The following is a 15951-nucleotide window of genomic DNA, read 5'->3' as shown; positions in this document are numbered from 1 at the left end:
TGCCGAGACAGTTCAGGAAGAAATGGAGACTGTAGCGGTTTCGTCTATGCACGGGAAGTCAGCGCTCGTGCAGTCGCACGTCGCACCGGCATTCCATACACTACTGTTTGGTTGGCACTGAGGCGTACCCTCCGATGCTATCCCTACAAAATCCACCGGCATCATGAAATGTTACCTGGCAATTTAGTGAAGGGGAGGCCATTTGCGGTGTAGGCGTTTCAAAAGATGGCGGAAGATGAGGATTGGTTGAGTAACGTGTTGTGGACCGACGAAGCTCATTTCACGCTCCGAGGGTCTGCCAACGCCCACAACTGCAGAATTTTGGCTACCGAAAATCATAGAACTGTGGTGCACGACGCGGAAGTCACAGTATGGGTTGGATTTACCACATCTACCATTATTGGGCCTTTTTTCTTCGAGGAAATGCGTGATTCTGGTTTTATAACTGCTACCGTGACGGGTGAGAGGTACGCCGATATGTTACAGAATCGCATCATCCCCAGCCTGGCTGATAAACACCTGCTGAAACGTACGACGTTTATGCAGGATGGCGCCCCACCCCATATTGATAGACGCGTGAAAGACCTCTTGCGCGCGTCGTTTGGTGATGATCGTGTGCTCAGTCGCCACATTCGTCATGCTTGGCCTCTCAGGTCCCCAGACCTCAGTCCATGCGATTATTGGCTTAGGTGTTACCTGAAGTCGCAAGTGTATCGTGATCGACCGACATCTCTAGGGATGCTGAAAGACAACATCCAACGGCAACGCCTCACCGTAACTCCGGACATGCTTTACAGTGCTGTTCACAACATTATTCCTCGACTACGGCTATTGTTGAGGAATGATGGTGGACATATTGATCGTTTTCTGTAAAGAACATCATCTTTGCTTTGTCTTACTTTATTGCTATTCTGATCAGATGAAGCGCCATCTGTCGGACATTTTTTGAACTTTTGAATTTTGTTTGGTTCTAATAAAACCCCATGTCATTCCAAGCATGTGTGTCAATTTGCACCTCTATCTCTACATTATTCCGTGATTTATTCAGTTTTCAAATTTATACTGACTTTTTGATCATCCGGTATTTAAGAGTTCATTTTCCCTGCGCGCTCTTCGAAAGTTGAATATTAAGGAAACAATTTTAAGATGGTTCGATGAAATGTCAGCCAGGCACTTACTCGCAGAGTAATCATGTAGACGTAAATGTAGATAAGCACGCCTTTCCTCTCCCACCTCGTACAGCTGCTCTTCAACGCTGGGTTTTGTTTCCAACCATGCCTTGGTCATACAGACAGTTGCTAATATGTTGCACCTGCAAACAATTACAGAAAATCGTACCATGAGCGCTCCAAAAGATGATTTCATGATGTGATGGTTGTGTTTGAATTTCTTATGGACAGTTGATTCAGATAGTTCCCACCGCATGCCTCGATGCTTCGACTCTGGCTCAAAATGATGTATCCAAAATTCATCACAATTTAAAATTCTGTAGATATTGCATCATCTTGGCCACTTAAACGATTACTGAGCTTGATACAAATGCAGATGTTCTTTCTAATGAACGACAGACTCTTTAGGATCCTAACCGACACAAATCTTACAGCAGTTCAGTTTCTTTCGAATGGTAAAATGAAATGTGCCAACACTTTCTTATGCATTTCATTAATTTGTTCAGCTGCAAGTCGTCGGTCTTCTTGGATAAGTGAATAAATACGAGCCGAAATCGCTGAGGTGGTTTCTGCTACCCGACACCCGTAACGAGCTCTGTCGGTTACGCTTTTACGACCACTTGTTTAATCTTTCCACTCATGCATAAAAGGTCTCACGGTTCATGCAACTACTGCCGTATAGTTTGGTCATCTGAGATAATATCTGAGGCTCTATTCTTTCCGAGAGAGTAGATAGGGACACAGAACACTTGTAAAATTCCAGACTTATGGATACCATCCCCGCATTATGTATTACTAGATTAATACTCTTATATCTCCAGCTATAATGAAATTCAATTACTTTTCGATAATACAAAAAAGGCTTTGAGAAGAATAATAGCAATACCAAACAATAGTAGTTACAATACCGTTTGTACCATCAACAATCAAAATCAGATTCAGGAAATTAATATATGGAAAATGTTTAGATAAAAGAATAATATATTTCGTTCTCACCATCTGTAATCGGTAGGAATCTCGAGCCTCATTGACAAAATATAAATAATTGATCGTTTAACATTGTTAGAATGTTTATTTATGCAATTTCAATATTAATGAGATTTTTATGTGTTTATAAAATGTCTTAAACTTGTTCTAGCAAAGCAGTGAATATTATACAGTGTTTGATAATGTTGTTAAGCTATTTCATATTATAAATTATGTTTTGCATTATTACAACCAGTAGTGCATTTTAGATGGAGAATAAATACTCGTCCTCGAATATTGTTAGGGAGATGAGTGTTGGAGCCACTAGAGGCCAGATCTGTGCATACAGTTAAGTTCTTGGTGCATGATTCAGATCTGGATTTACCATAGAGCAACTCGTATGTTGGACATTGTCTAAAACACCATAGTAGAACAGTGCAGTGACGGATTATTTCGGAGCGTTCAGCAGTTTGATTTAATATCGCAAAAGGCAGAATGATATGTGACTTTATATTCGTACTTTGTTGAGTATTAGTGTTGAACAACGCATTTCTATCAGACTACTGCATATGGACTATGTAATATCGCCAGAGTAGCATGTGCTGTAGTAGTCACAACGAGGCTTATTACACCGAAGATTGATCATGAGCTCATAAGATGCAGGTTTTGAAGTGAATAAATTTACGTATTTACTTTACTTCAACTGTGACCTACATCATTGTGGTGAAATCCATTATAGTAACCTGTATTTATTGAACATGCGTATTTTAGCTCATATATTCAGACGTCGAGGGACACCGAAGGCAAGATATTCACGGGTATTTAAACCATTTTTAACTACTCACTAACCGGTGGGACGTTACACACTGTTCGTCAAAAGTACTTTCTTCGAGCTGGCAACTCTTAGTAACTAAAACGTTGCATGTCGTGTTTACCTAAATATCAATATAACAAACGAGTAAACCTCTTCACAACGTTGTCGACTAACACTTACAAATATTTCCATTCCCTTCATCAGGCGTTGCCTTCATTATATAGGGTGTTTAAAAAAGAATATGCATATTTCGAACGCATATGTTTGTTAAACTGTAATGAATACACCTGTGAAACTTCGGGTGCATATTTAAGAAGCTCTCAAGTTCGATTACAGATGTTCAATTTGTCCTCAACCAGCGATGTGAACAATATCACATCGGTACTCGAATTCATTCCATACTTGGATAAGCATGTCCATCGTTACTGATGTTATGACAGTACTGATCTGATTCTTCAGCGCTTCTACATCCTGTGGTCGTGGTGCTCCTTCAACGTTGTCCTTAAGGAATTCCACATGGAGAAGTCACAGGGCGTCAAATCAGGTGACCAAGGACGACATCTGAGAAGTGACGAGTCTGCGGCTGTTTTACAGCCAACCCAATGGCTCAGTAAAATTTCATTCTGTAATATAATTTAATAAAAATAATATATATAATAGTAATTAATAAAAATAATCAAAAAGAATATAGTAATATTACTTAAACATTAATAGTAGTAATTCTTTCTTTGCCACAGAGGCTACATGTAGGAATTATCAATTAATTATATACTGTCTTTCAAATTAGTTTTATTATGTGAATGAAACTGTGAATATGCTTTGATAACTTTTAATAAAGTGACGTCAAAACAAAAGAGAAATAACTCTAATTATACTATGGTTACCGTTCTGTTAGATAATTATGCACTCTGTCTCTCAGTGATTAATAACGCAACATTTCTATAAACCTGACGCTGATCAGCAATCAGCTCTTTACTCAGGGTGGTTACGCGATTAAAAATAATTAATCGTCTCTTTCTTGAATTATCATATATATTCCGCAATATTTACCAAAAGTATAGTTAAAACTCATGTGCTTATAGCACCAGATACTATTTCGTATGTCAGTTTAATGTGAAGTAATAAAACCCGTAACTCCTGATCGTTGTTTCGTCTCGACTGGCAGTATAAGATAACAAGCATAATCTTTTTCAGATGAAATCTTATACTAGAACTAGAATCCTGTGACCAGGCCTATCTGCCTGAGATGTCATCACGCAACCTTGAGAAAATCTGAAAGTGAAATATATTGAATTATTCGAAGCCGCCGCGTAGCTCGTGGAATCTGAAAGAAAGTTTAGTGTCCTAACCGGCAGCACGTCTCGAAGATGAGCTGAAACAAAATTACTAATTATTTTCTAGTGTAGTGCCTGACAATGGTCAATGTTCCGTTAAGGCCACGTTTACTCAGGACAAGCAAGGTTTAGGTTTACAAATAATTATGTACCATACACAAGTTTGGAGTCATGAACAACTATATTTTAGTTTGCTTTATTGCTCAGATAGACTGTTACAGCAAGATGAACCTCAGATAATCCTTCTTTTCCCTCGAGTCCAAGAACAGAAGAAGTCAACCAAATAGAAAGTTCAGACACAGAATCTCAAATGCCCATGCAATATTCATCAAGGCATACATTGCAACACAATGCATTTGTTTACTCTTTGGCATACATGGCCAGCTATTCATGCAATAATTATCAATACATGACATTTAAAACTTCAAATTCATGGCAAACCCAGGAGATTCAGTGCAATTCAAATACTAACACACTTGACGAGTCCACTGACGGGCTCCCCGTCGTGTTGATAAATGAAGTAGTCCTCCTTCAGTCTCTGAAACAACCAGTTTCGTTACATAGCAAGATGCTGCTGACCGTTGACCGTGTTTCCATCAAGCCGTAAAACGATGAGAGGGATATCACACACAAAACATTGACTCTGAGTGAACCTCGTACATGTTCAGTGTGTGCATACGGGTTCTGTAGGCCCCAATTTCAAACATTGTGCATGGTTACTTTACCACCAAGGTGGAAAGCCGCTTCAAGACTTGAACACTATGCGTTATGCGAATGTGTTATCACTATCAAAACTATTCTGAAGATCGTCATAAAATTCCACACGTTATCTTCATGACGCAGAGCCTGTAATGTAATAGCTGACGCTCGTACGGCTTCATAACCACCCGAAGTCTCAAAACACGCCAAATCACTGTTCTAGGCAGCTCCAGTACCCGACATGCACAACGAGTTCATTTTCTACGACTACATTAGTAAGCGGTTTGAATTTGTCCGACATTTTCGTCGAAAATACGAGGACAGCCAGAATTCTTAAATTCTTACGTCTGCATATACATCCTGTGTTTACAGACTGTCGCTACCATACGCGAATGTTCCATCCATTCGGAGGACCAATTTGGTACCTCAAGCTGAAACATCTTTGCAGCGTAATCACGGAATTGCACTTTGCAAACTCCAGAACACAAAATGACTTCTGCTGCGAAGTAGCCATTTTGCAACATGTGACACAAGCCAGCCAAACATTATACAACCGATATCTATCGGTAATTAATATAAAATAAACACTGTATTCGTTCCTCCAATAACCGAGGAGCGATCGACAGTTTTGACACATAATACTTTGAAATACGTATATCATTTTCGAAACACCATGTGTAGGGAAGACTGCTGTACATGTAGGAGAGCGTAAATAGGAACACACGATGATTTTTGGTTATTACTTCAGCGCAGTGACTGATTTTAGAATCGCATGAAGGAATGATCCATAGAGACCGCCATAAGAAGTTTCTGCCGTTTTCTGTAGCTTTCGTTGTTGCTAGATGTGAGATTGCGATTTGTGCAGCATTTGTAAATATTTCGAGTTCTATATACTTAATAGCTGTACGATATGTTAAAGCTATTAGAATAAATTGTTATTTCTCCCGTTACAGAATTTTATCGGAATTAAATCTAGTAATACAATGTGTGTACAGTTAAGCAATACTTCGTCGATCGCGCACCATCTTGTACCCTGAAACAGAAAAAGGCCTTTTACTATGGAACTAGAGATGCTTGCTTATCAACTACGCATCTTTAATGTCTTAACAATTTTATCTGTCATGAAAATAGATATTTGTGTTAGTTTCAAATAGCTTCTGTTTGAAAATATATTTAACCTGTAACAGATTATTGATAATACTTCTGCTTGATTCGATTACATTTACTGGTTATTGGTATGTAGTAGAGTAATAACGTAACAGACAGATTGTTAAATACAGTATTGACAAGATTTTATCGATTACAATGCTTTTAAATTTCAATCAAACCTTCGTTCCTAGGTACTCGTGTACCTTGGAATATGTTATTAGAAATGGAAAAACTTTAATTGTCCGGAGTCACTTTTGCTATTTCAGAAAAAGACCGCACCACGTAAAAATGAATGCCACCATTAAAAAACGGAATATGAGAATATATCGATCTATTAAGATCTGGCCAGAGGTGAAAGAATGAAACGTGTACCAACGTAAAAACTTCTCTTGTGTCCGTTCAATTGTTGAAAGATATTGGTAACAAAGCCAAAATAGTGTGCAGTACTTTTAGAAATGCTGTGTACATCTTTAAGATAGTATTGTTGGTTTATTGACGTGTTTAACCTTACAGCTGAGGCGAGTACGGGTGTACACCCAAAGTAGTAAGTGTCTTTCAAAGGCATAAACCTTGTAGTGGCTCTCTGACGAGGGAGAAGGAGAAGAAGTAAGTTTTGGTTTCACTTTCGGTAGCCTGCAAGATTAAACCGGAGCGTGAGATAAGTGGCCCCCTGCGGCCTATATCGGATACCGGCCCCAGGTAATACGCCGCCGAGGCAGCGTGAGGCTTTCGAAGGAGGGCATAAAGAGGCCTCGGATTAGTTGTCCTTTTCTTTTTTTCAGAAAGGAGCAAAAATGATGAGCTGAAACATGAATACCAAATTTTCGTGCTCGTTCATCAGAGAAGGCTATAAATTTCTTTTGGGTGTTGATACAGCCAGCGTAGCTTGCCAACGACCAAGAGACAGGACTTCTCTAGGAGCGACGGGTCGTCGGGTCAACTACATAGCTACTGTGAAGATATCGGCAGTATATTCTGATACTTGTCAACACGCTGTTTACTTACAGTGAGATGACACGTTATGGAGTACCTCCTAATATCGAGTCGGACCTCTTTTTTCCCCGGGAAGTGCTGCATCTCGACGTGTAATGGGCTCAGGAGTCGTTGGTTGCCCCTGCAGAAATATTCAGCCATGCGGCATCTGTAGCGGCCAATAATTGCGAAAGTGTTGTCGGTGCGCGAACTGACTTCTCGATTACGCCCCATAAATGATCGATGGGATTCATGTCAGGTGATCTGAGAGGCCAAATCATTCGCTCGAACTATCCAGAAAGTTTTTCAAACCAATTGTGGACATTTGTGGCCTGGTGACAGGGCGTGTAGTTACCCATAAAAATCAAACCGTTATTTTGGAGCGTGATTTACATGAATGGCTGCACGTTGCCTCCATGTGGCCGAACATAACCACTTCTAGCCAATGATCGCTGCAGTGGGGCCAGAGGAATCAGTCGATTCCATGTAAACACACCCCGCACAATTATGGAGCCACCACCAGCTTGCGCAGTGCCTTCGTAGAGTCTGCACCACACACTCGGACCCTACCATCAGCTCTTACCAGCTGAAATCGGGACTCATCTGACCAGGCCACGATTTTCCAATCGTGTAGGGTCCAATCGATATTGTGACGAGCCCAAGAGAGGCGCTGCAGGCGATGTCGTGCTATTAGCAAAGGCACTAACGTCAGTCTGCGCCACAGCCCATTAACGCTACATTTGCCCGGAATGTACTAACGGATACGTTCGTCGTACGTCCCACATTGATTTCTGCGGTTATTAAACGCAGTGTCGCTCGGCTGTTATCACTGACAAATCTAAACAAACGCTGCTGCTCTCCATCGTTAAGTGAAGGCCGTAGAGCACTGCGTTGGCCGTAGTGAGAGGTAGCGCCTGAAATGTGGTATCCTCGCCACATTCTTGACACTGCGGAACTCGGAATATTGAATTTCCTAACGATTTTCGAAATGGTATGTCCTATACTTCTACCTACTACTACTATTTCGCATTCAAATATGTCATTCAAATATGTCACGTATCGCTATCCCATGACTTACGTCACCTCCGTGTGTAAGGTTGTTGACTGTTGTCTGTGTCAAAAAAAAAATGGTTCAAATGGCTCTGAGCACTATGGGACTTAACATCTGAGATCATCAGTCCCCTAGACTTAGAACTACTTAAACCAAACTAACCTAAGGACATCACACACATCCCGGCCCGAGGCAGGATTCGAACCTGCGACCGTAGCGGTCGCTCGGTTCCAGACTGAAGCGCTCGGTCACTGCGGTCGGCGTTGTCTGTGTCAATACGGAATAGTCGGGGATTTCAGAATGAGCAAAGGACTATTTCATTCATAACATTTATATAGACGTATCTTCAAAGCATACAGGAATTGCGTAAAATAAGCAATTATACTCGGACGATCTCTCCCTCTCAGAAATGTGGGAAATGAAAAGTACTCTTGAAACGTCCCCTTTGTACAATTATACATGACTGTGCTTAAACTGACACTCAATATTTTTAGCGCAACGCAATCTGACTTTCAAAAATCTCTACAAAAGAAAGGCCCTGACTAACATTAACCTATACCTTTCACAAATTACTTACCTCACAAAAATCTTCGTTACTCGAACTAGTGCAATACAGCGATCGCCACTACTGCCAGATAAATAAAAGATTCAAACTACTGAAGGCACTAACTACTGATAGGCATAGTTAGCAAATGAAAGATTTTGATAGAGAACAAACAATGTATGTACCTTAATAGTGTTCAAAAGTCATAATATATATAGCAGTTCATGACATCCATTCTTACAAATGTACTGTTTCTGATGGACACACGTCCAGATCATCCGCTCTCAAAAATCCGCCATCTCACTTCCCCACAGCCACCACTGCTGGCGGCTCACCTCCAACTGCGCAACGCTACGCGCTGTTAACCTCCAACAGCCCAACACTACAATGGCAGACAGCAATGCAAACTAGCCACAGACTGCACACAGCACAGCCTGTGATTTTCATACAAAGCGCTACGTGGCGTTACCAATAAGAAAACCTAAACAGCCCACTTACACTCTGAACACTTTGACCAAAGTCACCAAACTGATAATCCAGTATTTTAATTGCCGTTCGATAACTTGACTATCAGCATATACAGAACAGATAAAAACCAGATAAAAACCATTCCTACAGATTAAGTAAGGTCTGAGTAGTTGTAAAACCGCTTGTCGGGCACTGTTGCAAACACACAGCTAGTATGAGAGTAGCGTAATTTGTACCTCATTTTCAAGTGCTAATATTCAGTACGATGAAAACTCCCGTCATATTTGTTGGCGGCTGGCAATGGGTAAACTTTCTACTTATTGTTGCCTTTAAACTGGATAATGTGACCCCTCAATACTGACACGTGCAGCAGGTTCATTGAACAAAAAAAATGGAATAGTATTTTTTCCTGAGTCTACTTACTGCTTTGACGCGACCTACCACGAATTCCTCTCCAGTGCCAAACTTTTCGTCGAAGAGCAGCACTTGAAACTACGTCCTCAATTATGTTTTGGATGTATGCCAATTTCTGTCTTCCTCTACAGCTCCCTTTGGTACCATGTAAGTCACTTCCTCGTCTCTTAACAGATGTCCTATCATCCTGCCCCTTCTCCTTACCGGTGTTTTCCACATATTCCTTTCCTCTTCCATTCTGCGCAGAATCTCCTCATTCCTTAACCTTATCAGTCCACCTAATTTTCAACATTCGTCTGTAACATTGCATCTCAAATGCCTAGATTCTTATCTTTTCTGGTTTCACAGTCCATGTTTCACTACCATACAATTCTTTGCTCCAAGCGTACATTCTCAGAAATTTCCTCCTCAAATTAAGGCCTATGTTGGACACCAGTAGACTTCTCTTGGCCAGGAATGCCCTTTTTGCTAGTGCTACTCTGCTTTTAATATCCTCCTTGCTCTGCCCGTCGTGGGTGATTTTGTTAAGTAGGTACCAGGGTTACTTCATCTACTTCGTGATCACCAATCTTGATGTTAAGTTTCTCCCTGTTCTCATTTCTGCCACTTCCCATTACATTCGTCTTTTTTCGGTTTACTCTCAGTGCATATTCTGTTCTCGTTAGATCGCTCATTCCATTCCGTAGAGCCTTTCACTGAGAATAGCAATGTCGCCAGCGAATCTTATCATTGATCTCCTTTCACCCTGAATTTTGATTCCATTCTTGTACTTTTCACTTGTTTCCATCATTGCTTCTTCGACGTATAGATTGAACAGTAGGTGTGAAAGACTACATCCTCGTGTTACACCATTTTTAATCTTAGCGCTCTTATCGTTCCCTCTTGGTTCTCGTACATATTATACACTATCCTTCTGTCCCGATAGTTTACCCCAATTTTTCTCATAATTTCGAATATCTTGCACCATTTTACAATGACGAATGCTTTTTTAAGGTCGAAAATCCTATGAACGTGTCTTGGTCTTTCTTCACTCTCGCTTCCATTGTGAACCGCAACGTCAGAATTGACCGTCTAGTGCCTTTACTTTTCCTAAAGCCAATCTGATCGTCATCTGTGTCAACCTCAACTTTATTTTAGATTCTTTTGTGTATTATTCTTGCCAGCAGCTTGGATGGATGAGCTGATTGTGCCATAATTCTCGCACTTGTCGGTCCTTGCAATTTTCTGAATTGTGTGAATGATGTTTTTCCGAAAGTCAGGTGATTTATCACCAAACTCAAACATTCTTTACACCTCCGAGAATAGTCGCTTTGTAGCCACGTCCTCTAATACTTTATAAATTTTGATGGAATGTTATCTGTACGTTGTGCGTTATTCGATCGTAAGTTTCCCATAGCCCTTTTGAATTCTGACACTAGATTCCCTGTTTCCACTATGACGACCCCTGTTTCTTCTTCTATCACATCAGACAAGTCTTCCTCCTTACAGAGGTCTTCAGTATACTCTTTCCATCTATCTGCTCTCTCCTCTGTATTTAACAGTTGCACTCTTAATAATACCGTCCTTTCTTTCAATTTCACCGAAGGTTATTTTGAGTTGTCTATATGCTGAGTTAATCCTTCCGACAATTACTTCCTTTACGATTTCTACAGATTTAACATGCAGCCATTTCACCTTAGCTTCCTATTGATTTCATTCCTAACTAAACTGTGTTTTTGTGATTCTTAAGTTCCCTTTACATTTTTGTACTTCCTTCTCTCATCGATGAACTGGGAAATTTCTTATGTTACCCACGGTTTCTAAACAGTTATCTTCCTTGTATCTCTGTTTCCTTTTCCAAGTTCTATAGTTGCCCGTTTTAGAAATGTACATTTCTCTTCAACTTAACTCTCTACCGAGCTATTCCCCTTCGCAGTGTTTGTATGCTCAGAGAGCTTAAAATGTATCTCCTCGTTCCTCAGTACTTCTGTACCCCACTTCTTTGGGTACTAATTTTTCTTGACTAGTCTCTTAAACTCTTCGTCACTACTACACTGTGATCAGAGTCTATATCTGAGACTTCCTGGTAGATTAAAACGATGTGCAAGACCGAGACTCGAACTCGGGACCTTCGCCTTTCGCGGGCAAGTGCTCTACCATCCTTCTTTTTTTTTTTTTTTTTTTTTTTTTTTTTTTTTTTTTTTTTTTCCACAAAAGGGATAAAAATGTTACAGTCTGCGAGACTGGAACCGCGAACCATAAGGTAGGAGAAACAGAAACCTTTATTATTCACAAAATAAACATAGTACGTCCTGACACATGATAACTGTCCTGTCCTGGAAGGAACCTCGCTGCCGTCCTACCATGCAGCATGAAATAACAACAAAATCAAAGTGGAGCCACCTCCGGCACCCTAAAGAAAAGTATTTATGGATATGAAAACAAAATTTGAAGTACATCCATTTGCTAACTGTTCAAGCGTGAGTGGTTCGTAGGTCGCATACTCGGATAGTGTTCTTAGTCGATCACATTACTTGGTCGGTTGCACAACGAACGCACCGCCGCTCATCTTTGCGCACCTGGCACACCCCAAGTATATGGCGGGTCCGCAAAAACCGTTACTAGGAAATTGGCATACCAATCCTTGTACTTTTGTAGCCATAATAGTTTTGTGTGTCCAGCTTGCAAGTATTGCCAGTAATCCAGGACGTTCAGTATGTTCGTACGTGCGTCTCTATAGATGTAACGGACCGTCATACCTGTGAGCCACGCCACTGCGTTCGTCTTATGACGCGGAATATACGTTTTCTCTGGAAAAAAATACTATGTCAGAACAGACTGCTGTATAGGTAGTGCGCCGCATGAACGCTATTATCTTTCTTGCGAGAGTCCAGACAGCCAATGCCTCGCCGCAGACCAGACTATGGTCGTCCGTATCCAGCTCGCCACATTGCTGGCATAAGGGCGAATCCGCCAAATGTATTGCGTACTTTTTATCATTTGTAGGATATTTTCGGTTGACGACAATGTACCATGTTGATCTGACTGATGTAGGTAGGTGGGGGTGGTGGACCGTGCGCCACACCACGTGCCAATTAACAGCTGGATGTTTGCGTTCCACCCTATTCCTGGAGATCTGTCGAAGAAGCAGATGGTACACGTCCTTCGATGTCGACTGTTGGGTCGTCGGTAAACGCTCTCGAACGTAACTGTGTTCCACGATGAACGTGCGCACATACGCTAACGGTGGCGATATATGGCCGACACTGAGTGGAGGAAGATGCGATGTTGGTACGAGTTCTTCGATGATCGTCCCCGTAAGCGAGTGATTCCTGTTGCGCCACCGTTTGAGCATAGTATTAATATACATGGCACGCGCCTTCTCGTGCACGTTCACTGAACCAACGCCCCCCTCTCGCGCTGGGAGGGTAAGCGTGTTGTACTGTACCTTAAAGAGTTGTCCCAGGCACACATAGTACCCAAAAGCCGCCTGAATCCTCATAGCCAACGTGCGCGTCAAGGGGAGAAGGTGTGTCAGGTGGCACACCATGGGCGCGAGATAAAGGTTGACGAGTAACACTCGCTGCAGCATATCCATCGACCGTAGGGCGTTTAGTCGTACTGCCGTGCGGACTCTGAGTAACAATCTTCGGTAGTTGTCCGCAGCCGTTCCCGCTGTCTCTTTATGAAAGGTGATACCCAAATAGCGGAGGGTTTCCGCCGCAGGTAAGGGTCCTTCCGATCCTGGTTCTAGTCCACGCCCCACATGCATGAATTGTGATTTTCGGTAGTTGACCACACTTCCAGCTGCCATCCCGTACGTCTGTAGCCAATCCACTGCTGTTTGAGTCTCCCTCTCATTCCGTACGAGGAACACAATATCATCCGCGTATGCTCTGAATTTGAATGATAAATGCCGTAGGGAGATCCCGGTAAGACGGCGGCGAAGGCCTGCGAGGCACGGTTCTAAGGCGATCGCATAAAGGAGGATCGACGAGGGGCAACCCTGTCTCACTGATCTTAAGATCTTAAAATACTCAGTTCTCCCTCCGTTGACCACCATCGCTGATCTGGCGCGGTGCAACAGCCGCATCACAGCATTGGTCAATAATGGCGAGACACCCATCCTGTTCATCACCGCCGCGAGGTACACATGATCCACGCGATCAAAAGCATGATCGAAATCTACTGCAACCATCGCCCCCCGGAGGCGGCATGCAGCCGCGAGGGCGACGACGTTACGATAGTCTCCCAAGGCTGTGTGGATATTACTGATGCCGCCAAGACAAGTCTGATCGGCATGTATTCGATTCTCCAGCGACTTTTTGATACGACTTCCCAGGATGCACATGAAGATCTTGTAGTCACTATTGAGGAGGGTCAAGGGTGCGATAATCACAAGGCCGTTTGCCACCACGGGGCTTCGGTATCGGTATCATGAGCCCTTCCGTGAAGTGAATGTGAACCGGTACTTCTTGCCGCAGAAGCTCATTAAATATACACAGCCACATCGGTGTCATAATGGTCACAAAGGCACGGTAAAATTCCAACTGGAATCCGTCTGGACCTGGGGACTTGTTGCAAGCACCTCGTGTAATCGCTTCCTCCAGCTCTTCACACGTAATTTCAGATAACCCGTCCGCTTCCCCGTTCACACTCGTCGCGTCTGGGATCTCTTCCAGAACGTTCCCCAGCTCCCTCTGACCCTCCCCGTTGCTCGCATAGAATCTGCTAAAATGATCCGTGAACGCCTGTGCTATACCCCTTTGTGTTGTAAAACGATGGCCATCGCCGAGATCGATCTCATGTATTAAATTCCTGCGTCTTCTTCGTCTTTCCTTTATCACATAATGCATCGAGGGAACCTCGTTGGGCAGGAAATCCTGCGACCTCGCGCGTATCATCGTACCTGCCATCCTCTGCGTCGCAAGTTGTACCAGCTTCGCCTGAACTCGGTGGACGGCCGTCTGGCGTTCTGGTGTAGGTGGTTGAGCTAACAGTTCCCGGAGAGCCGTAAAGTAAAACTCAGTGGTCGTGCGCTGCCATTGAGAAACCTCCTTCCCGTAACCTATTAACGTCCTCCGTCAAGCTGGCTTCGCGCACTCGATCCACCACTGCAAGACAGAACCGAAAGAATTTCGTCAACGGAGGCAGCCATGCCACGCGTCCTCCACCATGCGTCGGCATTCTGCATCTCGCAGGTGGGAGACGTTCATCTTCCAATTACCCCTCCGTCTCCATACCTGCTGTCTATCAAGGTTAACCGTACAAATATATGCCTCGTGGTCTGTAAACGCTGTCGGCCATATTTCTGCGTCCACCGCTAACGCCGTTGAAACGTAGATCCGGTCCAAACGGCCCGCGGAGTGGCTAGTAAAAAATGTATATCCTGGTTGGTTGCGATACTTCAGGTCCCATGTATCGACTAATTCCATCCCGTTGACCAGCTCCCTAAGTTCTTGGCTAGTAGTATAGTTAGGTTGTTGGTCCTTTCTGCCGAGCACACAATTAAAATCTCCGCCGAGTATGCAACCATCGTATCGTCCCTGGAACAACGGTGTAACCTCATGGGCGTAAAAATCTGCTCTGTTCCTTCTCTTATCCGAGCCTGACAGTGCGTATATGTTGATCAAACGTATTCCACCTATGGTCACGGCCGTACCACGGGCGGAAGGCAAATACTCTACGTCGTCTGCACGTATCCCTTCCTTTAATAGTATAGCTGTGCCAACGCCTCTCTCGTCACACGGGGATCAGTAAATGTCGTAACCGTGAAAGTCCGAGGGGGGAAGTACCCGAACTTCTTGTAATAGAGCTATGTCTAAACCCGCAGCCTTTATCATGTCACTAAGCATCTTGATTTTTACCGGCGTCCCAATGCTATTGATGTTAACAGACTCCTATACGATAAGCTTGTTGCACGGCGGTCAACGTAGATAAGGTACCGTACGGTCGCTAATTTTGCCGTACATAGGCTGCTGTCGGACTAACGTCCCCCGCCGTCCCCTCATATGGTCTTACACCGGGAGAGTGCGTGGGAGCAGTTCCTCCGGCATCATCTGTTCCCCACGGGGGTGGCTCTTCTGACCAGTCCCCTAGTGTACCATCGTTGTCGTGCGCTGCAGGCGCCGTAGCCTCCTCAGTAGCCTGTTGCCGTCTATCGAGCTCCTTCGCTGTGTCTGGAGCATCGTCAGCGGTAGGTCGTGCCGCCGTCCCGCTGGCCACCGTTGCATCCACGCTAGGCAGTTCTGCTGTAGCCATGGTCGTCTGTTCTGTACCCGTTGTCTCAGAATTGTCTGCTAGGTCAGAGTGGTCGTTCTCCACCGTGAGGCGGCGCTTTTCCCGGCGTTTTGGTGATCGCTGTTTACGTTGCCGGGACTCGGAATCAGAGG

Source organism: Schistocerca americana, chromosome 2, assembly GCF_021461395.2.
Source record: "Schistocerca americana isolate TAMUIC-IGC-003095 chromosome 2, iqSchAmer2.1, whole genome shotgun sequence".
NCBI classification, from domain to species: domain Eukaryota; kingdom Metazoa; phylum Arthropoda; class Insecta; order Orthoptera; family Acrididae; genus Schistocerca; species Schistocerca americana.
The sequence above is the reverse complement of the archived record's forward strand: the minus strand, read 5'-3'. Positions refer to the sequence as shown.